We start from the raw sequence: 21,785 nt of genomic DNA, 5'->3' as shown, positions 1-21,785 counted from the left end.
TGTTGCACTAATGCATCAGCCTAAAGTTTGCCTTTCGTGTTAGGACTTCTGGCCTTTTGACTCAGATTTGAGAGTGTAATCAGTGAGCCACAGCTGACTCAGGGACCACGATTAACTTGTTATATTTATGATCTAATTAAATTCTGGGCCCCACGTTCTTCCAGCATTAGAGGGAAAGTTGTGCTGAGACAAGCTTTGCCAATACTCTTGGTACCCCACCCCTCTTTTCCCATCTTGTTTTTTTTCCCTGAAGGAATTACCTCTTTCTAGATCTGGCTGCACAGCATGGGTAGGGCTCTAATTTATCTCACTCATAGCATTATAAACATCCCGAGAAGCAGCAAACCAAAGCTCTATCCTGAGCTTGGCTAATATCCATGTGCAGGCATCCACTGCACTGTCTTAAACAGGGGACGCCACAGGCGATTTAAATCATTCTAGGTTTGCTAAATGTAACACAACGGCCGCTCTTGAAGAGACCAGCTACCTCAGCACAGGAAACGAAAACTCAGACCTGCTGGTCCTTAAAAATTAATTAAAGACTAGCTTCATCAACTGATGCATCAGGGGAGCATCTAGCATTAGAGAATACAACAGCACAGATGGAGGAGATGCAATCCATCTGTGTCAGGTCTTTAAAAGCTCCATCAAATTAGTTCCATCCCTTTGCTCTTTCCCCTTGGGCCTGCACATTTTCATTCTTCAAGTATTTACCTAATTCTTCTTTGGAAGTTACTATCAAATCTGCTTTTACTAACTAGTCATGTGGTGCAGCTCACATGTCTGTCCTTGTCCTGCTGCAATGTTCCAGTGAAACTCTTACGCAAACTGGAGGAACAGCATCTCATCTTCCGGCTGGGCACATTACAGCCTTCCGGCCTCAACATCAAATTCAACAACTTCAGATGATTTGCTCTACCCCACCTCCACCCCTTTGTTTCCATTCTATTTTGTTTAATTTTTTACTGTTCTCTACCTTTTACTTCTGTATTGTTTTTCTTCATTTCTCTTCCCCCCTACTTCATCCCCCTTCCCTTACCTTTTCTCCCCTTTTGCTTCTCCTTTTCTAAATTTTACTTCTGTGCCATCCATCCACCCACCCCCCACCCCAGCAACAACATCGTCATTTTAGCTTCTCTGCCATTTGGACATTCATACCCTTTATCCTCTCTATGGACTACCATTAGCAGTCTTTTCCCCCGGTTTCTGTGACTATGACTCATCTTTTATTCCCTCATCCTGCAGTATAAATATCGAACCGTAGAATCACAGAATTCCTACCGTGTAGAAGGAGCCTTTTGGCCCATTGAGCCTGCACTGACAACAATCCACCCATACTCTATCCCCGCAACCCCATATATTTTCTTTACTAATCCCCCTGACACTAAGGGACAATTTAGCATAGCCAATGCACCTCCCACTTTTCTATGCCTTTTAGCTTTGACAAAGGGTCATCTGAACTCAAAACGTCAGCTCTTTTTTCTCCTTACAGATGTTGCCAGATCTGCTGGGATTTTCCAGCATTTTGTCTTTTGGTTTCAGATTCCAGCATCTGCAGTAATTTGCTTTTATCCATAACAAGTCCCCACTGACTCTTGCCAATAAACATTTTAAACAATTAAATGTGTTCTCTAGCTCATTCCTAGTCAAAAGACTCCCACACATCCCTTGATCAAGTATCAAGATTCTCACTACACTCTCACAGCTACAATAAGGCAAACAGTCACATCAGACAATATCACCCATCCCAACAGTGATGTTCCATTATGAATGCCTTGTGGTATTGACTTCATTTGATTTGAAGTAAATTGCTGGGAAATGTTGTATTTATGAATGAGGGATGTTAGGTCTGCACAGAATGGAATGATTTCCCACTTTTGGCATTTAGGGCAAACTTCAGGCACTGCCAACCCAGACGAAGAATGAGTTAGACTGAAACTATTCCACCTGAACTCTCAGACGTGGCATTGCAATATAAATGAGGAATTCTGCATGTTTCCAATGACAAAGCGCTGTGGGAAATAGAAGTGGTCTCTCATAGAATCACAGAGTTCCTACAGTGCAGAAGGAGGCCATTCGGCCCATCAAGCCTGCACAATCCTACCTAGGATAAAAGCAAATTACTGCCGATGCTGGAAAATCTCAGCAGGTCTGGCAGAATCTGTAAAAAAGAGAAAAGAGCTGATGTTTCAAGTCCAGATAATCCTTTGTCAAAGCTCACAGACATGTGGGCATGGGAGCAGGGTCGTGTGTTAAAATCATAAGCAACTGAAAGGTCAGGGTCCTGACTGCACACAGACTGAAGGTGCTTAGCAAAACGATCACCCAGTCTATGTTTGATCTCTCCGACCCAGCCACTATTCCCATAACCACACATATTACTCTGCTAATCAGCCTAACGATAAGGAACAAGTTAACATGGCCAATCAACCTAAACTGTACATCTTTGAGGTATGGGAGGAAACCAGACCAGCCAGAGGAAACCCACACTGACACGGGGAGAATGTGCAAACTCCACACAGTCACCTGAGGCCAGAATTGAACCCAATTCTGCTAACCAGTGCTAACCACTGTGCCACTTGTGCTAGTCAAGCGTTTCCATTTTATTCTCTCACCTTAGCCATCAAAGCTGACAATGCAACGTTACAGCAACAGTCCAGGATCACCATGAATAGAGAATATTCAGAACCCAGACATTCCTTTTTCATTGCAAAACTGCCTAGAATCATAGTGTCATTGAGGTTTACGGCATGGAAACAGGCCCTGCGGTCCAACTTGTCCAAGCCGCCCCTTTTTCTTTAAAACCCTTAAGCTAATTCCAATTGCCTGCATTTGGCCCATATCCCTCTATACCCATCGTACCAATATAACTACCTAAATGCTTTTTAAGAAACAAAATTGTACTCTTCTGCTGTCTCTGGCAGCTTGTTCCAGACACTCACCACCCTTTGTGTGAAGAAATTGTCCCTCTGGACACTTTTGTATCTCTCCCCTTTCACCTTAAACCTATGACCTCTAGTTTGAAACTCCCCTACCTTTAGGAAAAGATAGTGACTATCTAGCTGATCTGTGCCCCTCATTATTTTATAGACCGAAGGTCACCCCTCAGCCTCCTACGCTCCAGAGAAAAAGTCCCAGTCTATCCAACCTCTCCTTCTAACAAAATCCATCCATAGCATCCTAGTAAATCTTTTCTGCACTCTTTCTAGTTTAAAAAGTATCCTATAATAGGATGACCAGAATTGCACACAGTATTCTAAGTGTGGCCTTTCCAATGTCTTGTACAACTTCAACAAGACATTCTAACTCCTGTATTCAATGTTCTGACCGATGAAACCAAGCATGCCAAATGTCTTCTTCACTACTCTGTCCACCTGTGACTCCACTTTCAAGGAGCTATGAACATTTGCCCCTAGATCTCTTTGTTCTGTAACTCTCCCCTATGCCCTACCATTAACTGAGTAAATCCTGCCCTGGTTCAATCTACCAAAATGCATCACCTCGCATTTGTCTAAGTTAAACTCCATCTGCCATTCATCAGCCCACTGGCCCAATTGATCAAGATCCCGTTGCAATTGGAGATAACTTTCTTCACTGTCCAGTCTTAGTGTCATCTGCAAACTTACTAACCAAGCCTCCTATATTCTCATCCAAATCACTAATACAAGTGACAAAAAACAGTGGACCCAGCACTAATCCCTGAAGCACACCGCTGGACACAGGCCTCCAGTTTGAAAAACAACCCTCGACAACCACCCTCTGGCTTCTGTCAAGAAGCCAATTTTGTATCCATTTAGATACCTCACCCTGGATCCCGTGAGATTTAACCTTATGCAACAACCTACCACGTGTTACCTTGTCAAATGCCTTGCGAAAGTCCACGTAGACAACATCAACTGCACTGCCCTCATCGACCTTCTTGGTTACTCCTTCAAAAACTCAATCAAATTTGAGACATGATTTTCTACTCACAAAGCCATGCTGACTGTCCCTAATCAGTCCGCGCATCTCCAAATGCCCGTAGATCAAAATACCTTCTAACAATTCACCCACCATAGATGTGAGGCTCATTTGCAGATGACACTAAGATTGGCCTGTAGTTGCAAGGCTTTTCCCTACAGTCCTTTTTAAACAAAGGCACAACATTTGCCACTCTCCAATCTTCAGGCACCTCACCCGTGACTACTGATGATTCAAATATCTCAGCTAGGGGACCCGCAATTTCCTCCCTAGTCTCCCACAATGCCCTGGGATACACTTCATCAGGTCCCAGTATTTATCTACTTTGATGCGCTTTCAGACTTCTGGCACCTCCTTCTCTGTAAAATGTACATCCTCAAGACATCACTATCTATTTCCCCAAGTTCCCTAACATCCATGCTTTTCTCAACAGTAAATACTGATGAGAAATATTCATTTAGGATCTCACCCATCTCTTGTGGATCCACACATAGATGATCTTGTTGATCCTTAAGAGGCCCTGCTCTCTCTCTAGTTACTCTTTTGCCCTTTATGTATTTGTAGAAGCTCTTTGGATTCTCCTTTGCCTTATCTGCCAAAACAATCTTGTTTCCCCTTTTTGCCCTCCTGATTTCTCCCTTAACTCTACTCCTACACCCCCTATACTCTTCAAGGGATTTACTTGATCCCAGCTGCCTATGCATGTCATGTGCCTCTTTCTTCTTCTTGACCAGGGCCTCAATTTCCCAAGTCATCCAAGGTTCCCTACTTCTGCCAGCCTTGCCCTTCACTCTAAGAGGAATGTGTTTACCCTGAACCCTGGTTAACACACATTTGAAAATATGCCACTTACCAGGCATCCTTTTGCCTTCCCACAAACTCCCCCAATTAGCTTTTGAAAGTTCCTGCCTGATACCATCAAAATTAGCCTTGCCCCAATTTAGAATTTTAACTTCTGGGCCAAACCTATCATTCTCCATATCTATCTTAAAACCAATAGAATTATGGTCACTGGTCCCAAAGTGATCCCTCACTAACACTTTTGGCACCTGCTGTTCCTTATTTCACAACAGGAAATAAGGAGGTCAAGTTTTGCCCCCTCTCTAGTTGGGCCATCCACATTGAGTGTATTCAGGAGGAATTTCTCACTCTACAAATTTCTCTCCATCCAACCCTCCAATACTATGGCTGTCCCAGTCAATGTTGGGAAAGTTAAAATCTCCAACTATTACCACCCTATTTTTCTTGGAGCTATCTGTAATCTCCTTACATATTTGCTCCTCAATTTCCCGCTGACTATTTGGGGACCTATAGTACAATCCTATCAAAGTGACTTCCCCCTTCTGATTTCTCAGTTCTACTCATATAGACTCAATGGACGAATGCTCAGATATATCCCCTCTCAGTATGCTTTCCCTAATCAAAAATGCAACTCCCCCTCCTCTCTTACCTCCTGTTCTATCTTTCCTATAGCATCTGTACCCTGGAACACTGAGCTGCCAGTCCTGTCACTCCCTTAGCCATGTTTCAATAATTGCTATAATAGCCCAGTCCCACATACCCATCCATGCTCTGAATTCATCTGCCTTGTCCATCAGGCCTTTTGCACTGAAATAAATGCAGTTTAATCTGGACTTCCCCTGCTCTCTGTATTGCTTTTGTCTGATCTGTCTGGTAATAGGATTACTGACACTGCCTTTACTACTTAATGTGCTCTCTTTGTGCATCTGATGGAAGTCTTAACTGCTGTGCATCAGAATAATGATTTATTGGATAAATATCTAAGCAGAAAGACCACCTGAAGCACTGGGAAAGCAACTAATTGGATAGCTCTTTCAAAGAGCCAGCATAGGCACAACAGGGGGAGGCATTGGAGTAGTGGTATTGTCACTGGACTAGTAATCCAAAGACCCAGGGTGATCCCATTGGTGGTCAGCACTGCTGCCTCACAGCACCAGGGACCCGAGTTCAAATCTGGCCTCAGATGACTGTCTGTGTGGAGTTTGCACATTCTCCTCATGTCTGTGTGGGTTTCCTCTGGGTACTCTGGTGGGGCAGCATGGTGGCAAAGTGGTTAGCACTTCTGCCTCACAGCGCCAGGGATCCAGATCCCACCATGGCAAATGGTGAAATTTGAATTCAATAAAAATCTGGAATTAAGAATCTACTGGTGACCATGAAACCATTGCCGATTGTCATAAAGACCCAGCTGGTTTACTAATGTTCTTTAGGGAAGGAAACTTGCTGTCCTTGCCCGGTCTGGCTTACTTGAGGCTTCAGACGCACAGCAATGGTTGACTCCTAAAAGCCCTCATGGATGGGTAATAAATGCTGGCCCAGCCAGCAATGCCCACATGCCATGAACGAACTTTTAGAAAATGGCCCATGATTTCACAAGTGAATCACTAACATGACATTTACTTTCAAGCAATATGCCCACAGCACCAAAGTGGCAACAGAGACAGTTGGAATGCAACATTGGAGAAGGTTCAGGTCACAGAGTCAAGACTGTGGTTACAATTCCAATCGTAGAATCCCGACACTGCAGGAGGCCATTCGGCCCATTGAGCTGATAACAAATCCACCCAGGCTCTATCCCCGTAACACCACATATTTACCCTGCTAATCCTTCCTGACATTAATTTACCACGGTTAATCAAATGAACCTGCACATCTTTGGACAGTGGGATGAAAAGTTTATTTATTAGTGTCGCAGGTAGGCTTACATCAACACTACAATGAAGTTACTGTGAAAATCCCCTAGTTGCCACACTCCGGCACCTGTTCGGGTACTTTGAGGGAGAATTTAGCATGCCCAATGCACCCTAACCAGCACACCTTTCAGACGTGGGAGGAAACCCTTGCAGATACAAGGAGAACGTGCAGACTCTGCACAGACAGTGACTCAAGCTGAGAATTGAAACCGGGGCCCTGGTGCTGTGAGGCAGCAGTGCTAACCACTGTGTCACCAGGCTGCCCCCAAACAAACATACACACACGGGGCATATGCACATTTAGTTGCCCCTTTGTGCCTCCACAACATAGAGGCCAGATTCAGCTAACGAGAACGGTTTCTATCACAGAGCCACCTCCAATTGTTATGAATCAGCAAAGCTGATTTTATACAATCTGTGATGTGGAGATGCCTGGTGTTGAGACACTTCTTACTGTTCATACAATCTCCCAGTTGACTCAAATTAATAAATTGATTGTGGCTACACACTTTATAACATAATCTGATGCTCCTGTATCGGGATATTTTGAATATTTTCATTATTTGATTCAAACAAGAGTTTGGGAATGCCAACTATCCCAGGATTTTGAAAACCAAGTATCACTTGCTTCCCAGTGCCTGCCAATGGTCACTGATGTATCCCAAGAACAGGTTTTCCAAAGTGGTTGGTCCACATTCCAATTCGAACAGTTCTGGAGGGAACTGGGGAACGACAGCCTTCTTTCTTCCACAGACAATGACAACCTTAATCTAGCTGGAAGGTCACAGTGCAGCAGCAAATGAATAGAAGCATTGTAACAACATGGACTCTCTTAGCACTGAGGTTGTTTACCTAATTAGCCTGCATTCGACTGGTAATGCCCCAAATAGCAGGCAAAAGGATCCAGTTTGCTGTACTATCATTGGAGATGGGGCGTTGATAGAAAAGAAACCACAAAGAAAATATATTTATTTTAGTCTGCTGTGTCATACATCAGGCAAAGGAGTCATACTCTTGCGTAACAGGGTGTCAGCTAGAATATATGCATGCCAGCTGGACTATTTGGGCTCAGGCATGATGCTTCCTACAGTCAAGTAAGCTATCCAGATTCAAATGTCTGTTTGGTTGATGTACCAGAGTGGGGGCGTGGATGGGTGGGTGATTTGGAGTTGGCACACGTGGGACAGTGCTGCAGCAAAAAGGAATTGCTGACAAAAGACCTGGGGGCTGATTCTCTGTCCTCTTCATAACCAGGAAAAATTTCTATATTAATTCTATATTTTATATTAATACTGCAATGAAGTTACTGTGAATATCCATGGTCGCCACACACTGGTGTTTTTCAGTCTTCAGAATCTATTTATTTGGCATGGGGGAGTCATCCCTTTTCTCTAGGTTGGACTCATGGCCAATCCACCTAACCAGCACGTCTTTCAGACTGTGGGGGGAAACTGAAGCTCCCAGAGGAAACCCATGCAGACGCAAGGAGGATGTGCAAACTCCACACAGACACAGATAGATTAAGGTTGTCATTGTCTGTGGAAGAAAGAAGGCTGTCGTTCCCCAGTTCCCTCCAGAACTGTTCGAATTGGAATGTGGACCAACCACTTTGGAAAACCTGTTCTTGGGATACATCAGTGACCATTGGCAGGCACTGGGAAGCAAGTGATACTTGGTTTTCAAAATCCTGGGATAGTTGGCATTCCCAAACTCTTGTTTGAATCAAATAATGAAAATATTCAAAATATTCTGATACAGGAGCATCAGATTATGTTATGAAGTGTGTAGCCACAATCAATTTATTAATTTGAGTAACTGGGGGATTGTATGAACAGTAAGAACTCTCATAACACCAGGCATCTCCACATCACAGATTGTATAAAACCAGCCTTGCTGATTCATAACAATTGGAGGTGGCTCTGTGATAGAAACCATTCTCTTTAGCTGACCCAAGCCAGGGATCGAACCCGGGAGCCTAGCGCTGTGAAGCAGCAGTGCTAACCTCTGTGCCACCATGTCGCCCTGTTGCAGTGAACAGAGATTTGGTTGAGCTCCAAATTCGCTGTCCTTGATGTCTGGCCCGAATGTCCGTAGGCTGATAGAATAGAAATCAGCAATAGATACTCTGACTAATTTCTCTCTGCTGTAACCAAGGGCAATGAGGTTAGTAGATTATTTTCTGACTGAGTACTATACTGACATCGTGTGTGCCCGCAGGCTATCAATAGACTTCCATCTCAAAATCTGCAAAGATATTATTTTGGCTTTCTTTATGATCTAGAAGCTGAGCCACACAGGCCACAACATCCTCTCTTCAGTTTCCAACCTGGGCTTTCAGCTAGAACATAGAGATTCCGGCCATGAAAACTCATAAAAGCTGATGAACAACTTACTAAAAAGTTGTCAGCTTAAATAAGACAAGAACAACTGGAAACATCTTGAAAGAAAGCATTAGTCCACAACCACGATGGCATGGTGATTAGCACTGCTGCCTCACAGCGCCAGGGATCCAGGTTCGATTTTGGATCATAAGAACTTAAGAACTTGGAGCAGAAGTAGGCCATCTGGCCCCTCGAGCCTGCTCTGCCATTCAATAAGATCATGGCTGATCTTTTTGTGGACTCAGCTCCATTTACCCGCCTGCTCACCATAACCCTTAATTCCTTTACTGTTCAAAAATTTATCCATCCTTGCCTTAAAAACATTCAATGAGGTAGCCTCAACTGCTTCACTGGGCAAGGAATTCCACTGATTCACAACCCTTTGTGTGAAGAAGTTCCTCCTCAACTCACTCCTAAATCTGAGGCTATGGCCCCTAGTTCAAGTTTCACCTGCCAGTGGAAACAACTTCCCTGTTTCTATCTTATCTATTCCCTTCATAATCTTATATGTTTCTCCACTCATTCTTCTGAATTCCAATGAGTATAGCCCCAATTTACTCAGTCTCTCCTCATAAGCCAACCCTCTCAACTCTGGAATCAATCTAGTGAATCTTGTCTCCACTCCGTCCAGTCCCAGTATATCCTTTCTCAAGTAAAGAGGCCAAAACTGTTCACAGTACTCCAGTGTGGCCTCACCAGCACCTTATACAGCTGTAACATAACCTCACTGTTTTTAAACTCCATCTCTCTAGCAATGAAGGACAAAATTCCATTTGCCTTCTTAATTACCTGCTGCATCTGCAAACCAACTCCTTGAGATTCCTGCACAAGGACACAACACCCAGGTCCCTCTGTACAATGGCATGCTGCAATTTTTTACCATTTAAATAATAGTCCATTTTGCTGTTATTCCTAAAAAAATGGATGACCTCACATTTACCTACATTGTACTCCATCTGCCAGACCCTTGCCCACTTAGATTACCTATATCCCTTTTCAGACTTTCTGTCCTCTGCACAGTTTGCTCGTCTACCCATCTTAGTGTCATCTGCGTATTTTGACACACTAAACTTGGTCCCCAAACTCCAAACCATCTATGTAAATTGTAAACAACTGCGGTCCCAACACTGATCCCTGAGGTACACCACCAGTCACTGTTCGCCAACCAGAAAAACATCCATTTACTTTATTTGCTTTCTGTTAGTTAACCAATCTTCTATCCATGCTAATACATTACCCATAACACTGTGCACCTTTATCTTATGTAGCAGTCTTTGGTGCGGCACCTTGTCAAATGCCTTCTGGAAATCCAGATACACCACATCCACAGGTTCCCCATTGTCCACTGGGCATGTAATGTTCTCAAAGAATTCCACCAAATTAGTCAAACATGACCTGCCCTTCATGAACTCATACTGCGTCTTACCAATGGGACAATTTATATCCAGATGTCTCGCTAGTCCTTCCTTTATGATAGCTTCAAGCATTTTTCCTACCACAGAAGTTAAGCTAACCAGACTACAGATATTCACCTTTTGTCTGCCTTCTTTTTCAAACATTGGCGTCACATTTGCTGTTTTCCAATCTGCAGGAACCATCCCAGAATCCAGCGAATTTTGGTAATTGCATTTGCTATTTCTCCTGCCATCTCGTTTAGAACACTGGGATGCATTCCATCAGGACCAGGAGACTTGTCTACCTTTAGCATCCCCCCCCCACCAACTATGTGTGTGGAGTTTGCATGTTCTCCCTGTGCCTATGTGATTTCCTCCCATAGTCCGAAAGATGTGCTGGTTAGGGTGCATTGGCGGGCTAAATTCTCCCTCAGTGTACCCAAATAGGTGTTGGAGTGTGGTGACTGAGGGGGATTTTCACAGTAATTTCATTGTAGTGTTAATGTAAGCCTAGTTGTGACTAATAAATAAACTTTACTTCATCTCATTTTTATTTCATGGGATTTCAAGACATTATTAGTGTTTTGGGATACCTCTGTGCAGTTTGTTTTTGAAACTGAATGCCCCTGCGTATGACATACAACATAAGTCATTTAAAATGGGAGTGTCATGGAACTAGTCATGAAGCTATTCCATTTATGATACCCTCTAGGTAAGGAAAGGGGAGGTACATTAAAGTGCAATTTTGTGGCAGAAGATTTTTTTGAAAGGAAGTTCATCTCTGAAAGTGCAACATTCCTTGAGGAGTCTATTTGAAGGTTCAAAACTTGATCTGGCATTTTCTACCATTTCAAAGTCGACAATGATGTTGTATTTAAGACCGAGAGGTAGAAAGAGGTAGAAAGAGTGAAAATGTAAGAGATAACTCAAAGCACTGTAGTGTATGTGGTTAATTCTAATTGTGCAATATTCTTATGAAACTCAGTGTACATTTTGAGAGAGGAAGGGACTCAGTTTACATCCTTTTGTCTGTATAGAATGACCTTTAATGAATGACCTCAACCGAGCCACGGAGTGATGGCTGGATGTGGGCGTTTTTCAAAGTGGGAACAAAGTGCAGCTGCCATGTGATGGCACCGTGCAGGCGGCATGGTGGCATAGTCGTTAAGAACATAAGAAATAGGAGCAGGAGTAGGCCATCTAGCCCTTCGAGCCTGCCCCGCCATTCAATAAGATCATGGCTGATCTGAAGTGGCTCAGTTCCACTTTCCCACTTTCTCCCCATAACCCTTAATCCCCCTGCCTACCAAAAACCTATCTATCCACGTCTTAAATATATTTAGCGAGGCAGCCTCCACCACTTCAACGGGCAGAGAATTCCAGAGATTCACCACCCTTTGAGTGAAGAAGTTCCTCCTCAACTCTGTTCTAAACTGCGCCCCCCCCCTTATCTTGAGGCTGTGCCCTCTAGTCCTGCTGTCCTTTCTGAGCAGGAAGAACCTCTCCACCTCTATCCTATCCATCCCTTTCATCATCTTATACGTCTCAATAAGATACCCCCTCATCCTTCTAAACTCTAATGAGTACAAGCTCAGTCTATTCAGCCTCTCTTCATAGCTCAACCCCCTCAACTCCGGTATCAGCCTAGTGAACCTTCTCTGCACTCTCTCCAAGGCCAAAATATCCTTGCGCAAGTGTGGCAACCAAAACTGCACACAGTACTCCAGCTGCGGCCTCACCAGTGCCCTATACAGTTACAGCAAGTCCTCCCTACTTTTATATTCAACCCCCCTCGCTGTGAAGGCCAGCATCCCATTTGCCTTCCTGACCACCTGCTGCACCTGTAGGCTGGGTTTTTGCAATTCATGCACAAGGACCCCCAGGTCCCTCTGCATGCCGTAGCATGCTGAGCACCATAACACTGCTGTCTCACAGTGCCAGGGACCCAGCTTCAATTCCTGGCTCAGGTCATTGCCTGTGTGGAGTCTGCATGTTCTCCTCATCTCTGCATGGGTTTCCTCCGGGTGCTCCAGTTTCCTCCCACAGCCTGAAAGACATGCTAGTTAGGGTGCATTGGCCATGCTAAATTCTTCCTCAGTGTATCTGAACAGGCACTGGAGTGTGGTGACTAGGGGATTTTCACAGTAACTTCATTGCAGTGTTAATGTAAGCCTATTTGTGACTAATAAATAAACTTTAATGAAACCATGTGAGGAGGGGAAGTCCACATGGACAGCACTGAGACCAGCACAAAGGTTTACAAAGTAACCTCCTGAATGTCTCCTAATGTTGGCTGAATTGGTGTTAAACACTGGTACAGATATAACTGAACCAGTTTAAAGTATCAGTAGACATAGCTCAGGCAGATTATAGAATTTAACAGCAAGACCATAGGAGCAGAATAAGACCGTTTGGCCCACCGAGCCTGCTTTGCCATGGCTATGTTTCTCAACCCCATTCTCTCACTTATCAAATATGCTCATTAATCTGGTAAACATTTACACAGTTGTGATTTCAATGATTGCATAGAAATCATTGAATCCCTACATTGCAAAAGGAGGCCATTCGGCCCATCAAGCCTGCACCAACCGCAATCCCACCCTAGCCCTATCCACATAACCTCATGTTTTTAGCCTAGCTAGTCACCCTGACACCAAGGGGCAATTTAGCATGGCCAATCCACCTAACCTGTACATCTCTGGACTGTGGGAGGAAACCAGAGCACCCGAAGGCAACCCATGCAGACACGGGCAGAACGTGCAAACTCCACAGATAGTCACCCGAGGCCGGAATCGAACCCAAGTCTCTGGCACTGTGAGGCAGCAGTGCTGACCACATTTCACCATCTGATCAATAACCTTTCATCCTCGTCCACAACAGAAAAACAATGTTAGGAGAAATCTGTATATTTGATATTTGTGAGTAAAACCACTCCAAGTCTAAATGTAGCACTTTTGTACAATGAAGAATATATAGTATTATAATTCTGATGGTAGGCCCCTGGTCGCCAACCCAATCTAACTATTGAACTAACCTAAGAAGGTTTTCTTCATACAATGAAGGAATATCAAGTTTTAATGGTAACTCCTGTGAATGCAACTCATTTTAGTTGCATGGCCCTCACCAACTCATCAGAAGTTGTCACATGGTCCTCCTCTGTTCTATGGTCTTCATTTTCCTAATCTCCTAACTCCTTTGGTACTGCAATGCAGTGCAGGCCTATATTTGGTATCTGAAGTGAGACTTAAACATACAACTGCTAGACTCCAAAGCTAGTGTATTAGTACATGAGCCACAGTCAACAGCAATGGGAACTTCATGCAGCTTATCTGTTGCATCGATTAGCCATATTTACAGCATTACAGTTTTAACTTGCATGTTTTGGTAAATTTGAAGATCTGTTGTTGAATGTTGTCACATAAGGAGTACTTAGCAAAGCAGCACAGTGGTTAGCACTGCTGCCTCATGGTGCCAGGGACCCGGGTTTGATTCCTGGTTTGGGTCACTGTCTCTGTGGAGTTTGCACATTCTCCCCGTGTCTGCATAGGTTTCCGAGTGCTCCAGTTTCCTCCCACGACCCAAGTGACATGCTGGTTGGATGGATTGGCCATAGTAAGTTCACCGTCAGCATACCCAAACAGGCACTGGACTGTGGCAACAAGGGGATTTTCACAGTAACTTCACTGCAGTGTTAATGTAAGATGTCTTGTGACACTAATAAATAAACTTTAAATCAAGCTTCCTTCTGTGAGGGGCATTGTGTGTTGGAATGTAACCAGTGACAAGTATGTATTGGATGCAATGTGACCAAGGAGAACAAGATGCAAGGGTTAGCTGGACCCAGTAAAACATGGAAGCAATCACAGAGTGATGTAATGGTCAGCTGACCAACTGATTCACTATAATAAAGAAGCGTGTAGAATTTTGGGGAACTTGGAGTGGCCCAAGGGGAGGCCCCAAGTTTGGAGTAATAATGTTTTTTTAGTAAACCCTTTCTTTGATTTATAAGTTGGAGTAAGTTTTGTTGTTGTTTCATTAGCTGCATTTTGAAGAATTCCTCCTGAAGAGACCAATGAGTTTTCCAATAAACCAACATTTCATTTATGTTACATTTCTAGGATTTTTTTCAACTTCCTTTAAATTCTTAAATTGCCACAGTGAAGTTTGAATTTGCATGTGCTGGGTTATATCCAATAGCACTACCACTATACTTGGCTATGCTGAATTCTCCCTCAGTGTACCCAAAATGGAGTGTGGAGACTAGGGGATTTTCACAGTAACTCCATTGCAGTGTTAGTGTAAGCCTTACTTGTGATAATGATAAATAAACATAAAAGAAATATAAATATCCAGACATGTATTTGTTCCACTAAAGTTGAACTAATACTTGCCGTCCCCAAATGGTAACTTGGCTCAGACCCAACAAACCACACCCAACTAAGAATAACAATATTTGAACATCAATTAAGGCTGCCAGTTATGTTGGGTTTGGCACTAAATGGGCTTAACGAACTTACATTTTGAATGAAAAATTATACAAGTTGGATCTGATTTATATTTTTGTCCCAATAAATTTAATGTATTGAAAAGATTGGTAAATCTAACATGATTGACATTAGAACCTCTTCCTTGAGGATGTGTTATAAATGACATTTACAATTCAGGAGTATATCATACACCCACTTCTCAGTCAGCAAACTTCCAAATGGAATTGATTTGCAACTTGGATAAAAGTTTGTAATGTATCTCATCTAATGCTGTCTTTTAGTCCTGTCTCCAGGAGTATCGGCCTAAGTTACAAACTCAAGACTCTGCAGTGAGGCTTGGACCCACAGCCTTCTGGACTCAGGGACAAGAGTACTACTGCTACATCAAGCAAGGTTGTTAATGATGTATAGTGTGTTGACTGATTTGGAATAATTCCATTGTAGCAACCAAGGGGTTTGATACGTTGACAACACTCTGTTAATAGATTGATAGGATAGACATTCCACAACACTGGTCTAGTGAAGTGTCTTTAAGAAGGAGTTCATTTTTAAATTTACCACCACTACTTCTAAGAATGATGACAGTAACTCAGTCTTTTTAAATTTTAGAAACTTTTTTTCTATTCATTCATAGGACATGTGCGACACTGGCTGGGCCAGCATTTATTGCTCATCCCTTGTAGCCCTTGAACTGAGTGGCTTGCTAGGCCATTTCAGAGGGTAGTTGAGAGTCAACCACATTGCTGTGTGCGCTCTGGAGTCACATGTAGGCCAGACCAGGTAAGGACAGCAGATTTCCTTCCCTAAAAGGCATTAGTAACCCAGATGGGTTTTCCCAACAATTGACAGTGGTTTCACAGTCATCAGTGGATTCTTAATTCCAGGTATTTTTTATTGAATACAAATTCCACCATCTGCCATGGCAGGATTTGAACCCAGGTCCCCAGAACATTAGCTGAGTTTCTGGATTAATAGTATAGTGACATATTTACTAGTCCAGTAGATAATGTTGGTCTTTTGAAGTGCTGCATTAAACAGATCAGGAAACTCCAAAGTTCAACTATTCAGTATCATCTCAGTATTTTCTTTTATTTATTCATGAGATGTGGGTGTCACTGATCAAGGCCAGCATTTATTACACATCACTAACTGACAGATAAGGTTTCCAAATCCATTGTATGCTGTGTACAGCATGTGCACCCTTAGTGCTGTTAGGGAGGGAGTTCCAGGATTTTGACTCTGATTGTGAAGGAACAGCAGATACATTTCCAAGTCAGGACGGTGAGTGGTTTGGAGGAGAACTTGCAGATGTTATTACCATGCATCCATATCCCATGCCCTTCCAGAAGTAGGGAACACATTTGGAAGGTGCTGCCAAATATGGCTTGTTGAATTACTGAGGTACATTTTGCAGCTGGCACTCAGTGAATTATAGAATCCCTACAGTAAAGGAGGCCATCATTTGGCCCATTAAGCCCATACCAACAGCAATCCTACCCTATTCCCATAACTCCACATTTACCCTGCTAATCCCCTAAATTTAGCATGCTAACCCACACATCTTTGGACTGTGGGAGGGAGCACCCAGAGGAAACCTACACAGATATGGTGAAAACATACAAACTCTACACAGTGACCAAGCCAGAAATCAAACCCAAGTCCCTACCAGTGAGGCACAGTGCTGCAGTGCACTGCCAGTGGTGCAGGGATGGATTATTTAGGTATTGAGTTCTGCCAGTTAAATTGGCTGCTTTGTCTTGGATGTTGTCAAACTTCTAGAATGCTGTGGAGATGCATCCAGCCAGGTGGAGAGTAGCCCATCAGACTACTAACTTGTACCTTGCAGATGATGGGCAGGGTTGGGAGTGAGGAGGTCAGATACTCATCTTCTGAATGCTCTTTCCACAACAGTATTTATGTTCCAGTTAAGTTTCTGGAAAGTGTTTCTTCAGAAGGAACTCTTCAAATGCAGACAATAAAACTTACTCCAACTTATAAATCAAAGAAAGGGTTTAATAAAGAAACTTAATTATTCCAAATTTCAGGCCTCACCCTGAGCCAATCCAAGTTTCCCCACAATTCCTTATTTGTGAACTGAACTCTTCACTCACCTGATGAAAGGGCAACACTCCAAAAGGTCATGCTACCAAATAAACACATTGGACTTTCACCTGATTGCCATGAAACTTCTTACTGTGCCTACCCCAGCCCAATACCACAAGTCCCAACAGTTTCTTATTTATAGTGAGTCAGCTGGCCAGCACATCATTCTGTTATTGGTTCCATGGTTTACTGGGTCAGCTGACCCTTACAGCTTGTTACTATTGGTTACATTATATCCAATACAAAGTTGTCACCGGTTACATTCTAACAGTCAATGATCCGGAAGGTTGATGATGGAGCCTTCTGCAGTGGTGATGCTTTTGAGTGTCAGAGAATGGCCATACTTCTCTTTTTGGAGGTGGTTACTGCATGGCACTGTGATGTGACTGTTATTTTCTACTTATCTGTCCAAGTCTGTATGTTATTAAGGTCTTGCTGCATGCAGGCGCAGACTGCTTCATTATCTGAGGTTTAAAAAAAAACAAAATATTGCAGCTGTTGGAAATCTGAAACAAAATAAAAACAAAGTACTTGAAATCATCCGTGGTTCTGTTTTTATTTCATTATCAGAGATGCTCAGAGTGGAACTGAGCCCTGTGCAATCTGACTTTGTTGAGACATGTTTTCCTGTCCTGAACACAGACAGGTTGCACTGCATTGAGAATAGTGGATAAGGACAAGATCTGGTTATTCACAAGCTTGAACTTGTGAATAATCAGCTAACCTTAACTATCTGGGCTCTCGGCAAAAATTGAATATAGGTGAGTTTCTGCATTTGGCCAGCCAATGCTTGTAAATTTAGATTTGATTTATTATTGTCACATGTATTTACAGTGAAAAGTATTGTTTCTTGCAGACTATACAAAGCACACCATTCATAGGGAAAGAAAGAAAAGAGTGCAGAATGTAATGTTACAGTCATAGTAGGGTGTAGAGAAACATCAACTTAATGCAAGGTAAGTCCATTCAAAAGTCTGATGGCAGCAGGGAAGAAGCTGTTCTTGGGTTGATTGGTATATGACCTCAGACTTCTGTATCTTTTTTCTAACAGAAGAATGTGGAAGAGAGGATGTCCGGGGTGGGTAGGGTCCTTAATTATGCTGGCTGCTTTGCCGAAGCAACAGGAAGTGTACACAGTCAATGGATGGGATTGGGCTACATTCACAGCCTTTTACAGTTTCTTGCGTACTTGGGCAGAACAGAAGCCATTCCAAGCTGTGATACAATCAGAAAGAATGGTTTCTATGGTGCATCTGTAAAAGCTAGTGACAGTCGTAGCTGACATGCCAAATTTCCTTAGTGTTCTGAGGAAGTAGATGCATTGGTGGGCTTTCTTAACAATAGTGTCAGTATAGGGAGACCAGGACAGGGGTTGTTGTGAACTGGACACCTAAAAACTTGAAGCTCTCGACCATTTCCACTTCGACACCATTCATGTAGACAGAGGCAAGTTCCCCACTACGTTTCCTGAAGTCGATGACAATCTCCGTCGCTTTGTTGACATTGAGGGAGAGATTATTGTCGCCACACCAGTTCACCAAATTCTCTATCTCATTCCTGTACGCTGTCTTGTCATTGTTTGTGATCCAGCTCAGTACGGCTCACCAAATTCTATCTCTTCGGTTAGTGATTTCAAGAAGGAAGTGGTTAAAAAAAGATCTTTATATTTAATCTCATTTCCCATCACAAAAATTGCATAGATTCGAATAAATTTAATAATCTTTATCTTCTAAATAAAAATGTACTTCAGTTTGTTTTAATTCGGTCATTTATAGGTGAGTCAGAGGTGAAGCGACAGGAACATGGGATGAAAAATGTACAGGGGCTTGCATTTGTTCAGTCTTGTTTGTAGATCTGAATATTTTCCTGCTTTATTTGTGGCATTATCGAAGCTCTGTCCATGACAATGTTTGATGTCCAAACCTAAATTTGCAATCATTTCCAGAACATAAGAACTAGGAGCAGAAGGATGCCATCTGGCCCCTTGAGCCTGCTCCACCATTCAATAAGATCATGGCTGATCTTTTCGTGGACTCAGCTCCACTTACCCGTCCGGTCACCATAACCCTTAATTCCTTTACTGTTCAAAAAACAGTTGTCTCTACACACTCAGAAGTTATAGAATCCAACAGTGCAGAAGGAGGCTATTCGGCCCATTGAGTCTGCACTGACCACAGTCCTACCCAGGCCCTATCCCCATAAACCCATGCATTTACCCTTGCTAGTCTCCCTGACACTCAGAATCAATTTAGCATGGCCAATCTACCTAGCCTGCACGTCGTTGGAGTGTGGGAGGAAACTGGAGCACCCGGAGGAAACTCACACAGACACGGGGAGAATGTGCAAACTCCACACAGACAATGACCTGAGCTGGGAACTGAACCTGGGTCCCTGGCACTGGTCAGTGGTCACTGGATTTTGCTAGGTTATGATAAAAGGTCATGTTGTTTTAAGCTTCAAGACTGACTCCCCACACCTGCGCACATAATACAGCTTATCCTTCAGCACAACTGAAGGATAAGCTATTTTCCACATCTTGCTTTATGCAACTGAGACTTATCTTGCCAAAAACATTAGAATCCTTTGAGCTTTTTTTTCAATTCATTCATGGGACATGGGCGTTGCTGGCTGGCCAGCATTTATTGCCCATAAATGGAGGGCAGTTGAGAGTCAACCACGTTGCTGTGGCTCTGGAGTCGCATATAGGCCAGACCAGGTAAAGATGGCAGATTTCCTTCCCTAAAAGACATTTGTTAACCAGATGGGTATTTCCGACAATGGTTTCATGGTCATCAGTAGATTCTTAATTCCAGATTTTTCCTTATTGAATTCAAACTCTAGGATTTGAACCCAGGTCCCCAGAACATGAACTGAGTTTCTGGATTAATACTCTAGCGATAATACCACTAGGCCATCACCTCCCCTTGTACCCTTGACCAATTGTTTGTGGACAGAATCAAAGCTACAGGAACAGTTCTACTTTAGAATGCAAACAGCTGTAGGAAAACACTTCTCTATCTTTGAAGTGAAGTGGAAGGAGTGGCCACGACAGTCAAAATATTTCTATGCTTTGTACCACATGATACCCATTTGCTGGCGCTCTTGCAGACTGCTGAGAAAGTTTCCAACAAATTTTGAAATCATGTTTCATTCAGTGCCAGTTATCCACCTGGAATAAATTATTACGAAACTAAACCGTAGTATTTTCATAGAATCATAGAATCCCCACAGTGCAGGGGGAGGCCATTCGATCCATTGAGCCTGCACCGACAACAATCTCACCCAGACCCTATCCCCCTAATCCCACAGATTTACTCTGTTAATCCCCCTGACACTAGGGACAACTTAGCATGGCCAATCCACCTAACCTGCACATCTTCGGACACTAAGAGTCAATTTAGCATGACCAATGCACCTAGCCTGCACATTTTTGGACACAAAGGGGCAATTTAGCATGGCCAATCAACCTAACCTGCACATCTTTGGTCACTAATGGGCAATTTAGCATGGCCAATCAATCTAACCTGCACATCTTTGGACACCAAGGGTCAATTTAGTATGGCCAATGCACCTAACTTGCACATCTTTGGACACTAAGGGGCAATTTAGCATGACCAATGCACCTAGCCTGCACATTTTTGGACACAAAGGGGCAATTTAGCATGGCCAATCAACCTAACCTGCACATCTTTGGACACTAAGGGTCAATTTAGCATGGCCAATGCACCTAACCTGCACATCTTTGGACACTAAGGGGCAACTTAGCATGGCCAATCAAACTAACCCACACATCTTTGGTCTGTAGGAGGAAACTGGAGCATCCAAAGGAAACCCACGCAGACTTGGGGAGAACATGCAGATTCCACACAGATAGTGACCCAAGTTGAACCTGGGATCCTGGTGCTGTGAGGCAGCAGTGCTAACCACTGTGACACCATGCCTCCCTTTTCCATCTTTTTCCAAAGAAGAACGCTTGTGCAATCAAGTATTTATCCTTATTTTGCTCTGCAATTTTTTTTGAAGAATGATTTGGAACAGATTTTTTTGGCAGTGGCTTTGGGGCAGCTGAGCAAAATGTTCTAATCTTCTCAAAAGTCCTCTTCACATATGAGGCATTTGCTGTGTAATGTGAGAAATTGCATCACATTCCACCTGGCTGATCTGTGCGGACATTCCAGCTGTAACATAGCTCTGTTTACCGTTCACCTGCTTTAAGCAGCAGGATACGCATGTTGAACAGGTTAACTAACGTATACCCATTCAAAAAATGTATCACACAGCAGGCCCTTACAACATAACCCTTAATTTGACTTGCATTTTTATAAAATGTCAATTTTCTTCTAATTTCTTATACATCCCAAAATTCTTCTGAATCACACATCCTCTCAAACACTCAACAAGGTTACATGCATTAAATTCATCTTTCTCTACATGCTATGACTGTAACACTTCATTCTGCACTTGTTCCTTTCCTTCTCTATGAATGATATGCTTTGTCTGTACGTCGCGCAAGGAACAATACTTTTCATTGTATACTAATACATTAGTATTAATTAGGGACAGCCTGGTGGCACAGTGGATCACACTGCCTCAAAGCACCAAAGAAGGTTTGCTTCCTGGCTTGGGTCACTGTCTATGTGGAGTCTGCACACGCTCTCTGTGTCTGCATAGGTTTCCTCCAGTGCTCTGGCTTCCTTCCACAGTCCAAAAGACATGCTGGTTAGGTGCATTGGCCATGCTAAATTC

Source organism: Carcharhinus amblyrhynchos, chromosome 33 (genome assembly GCF_965287045.1).
Source record: "Carcharhinus amblyrhynchos chromosome 33, sCarAmb.v2.hapA, whole genome shotgun sequence".
Lineage (NCBI taxonomy): Eukaryota > Metazoa > Chordata > Chondrichthyes > Carcharhiniformes > Carcharhinidae > Carcharhinus > Carcharhinus amblyrhynchos.
Note: the sequence above shows the minus strand (reverse complement) of the source record.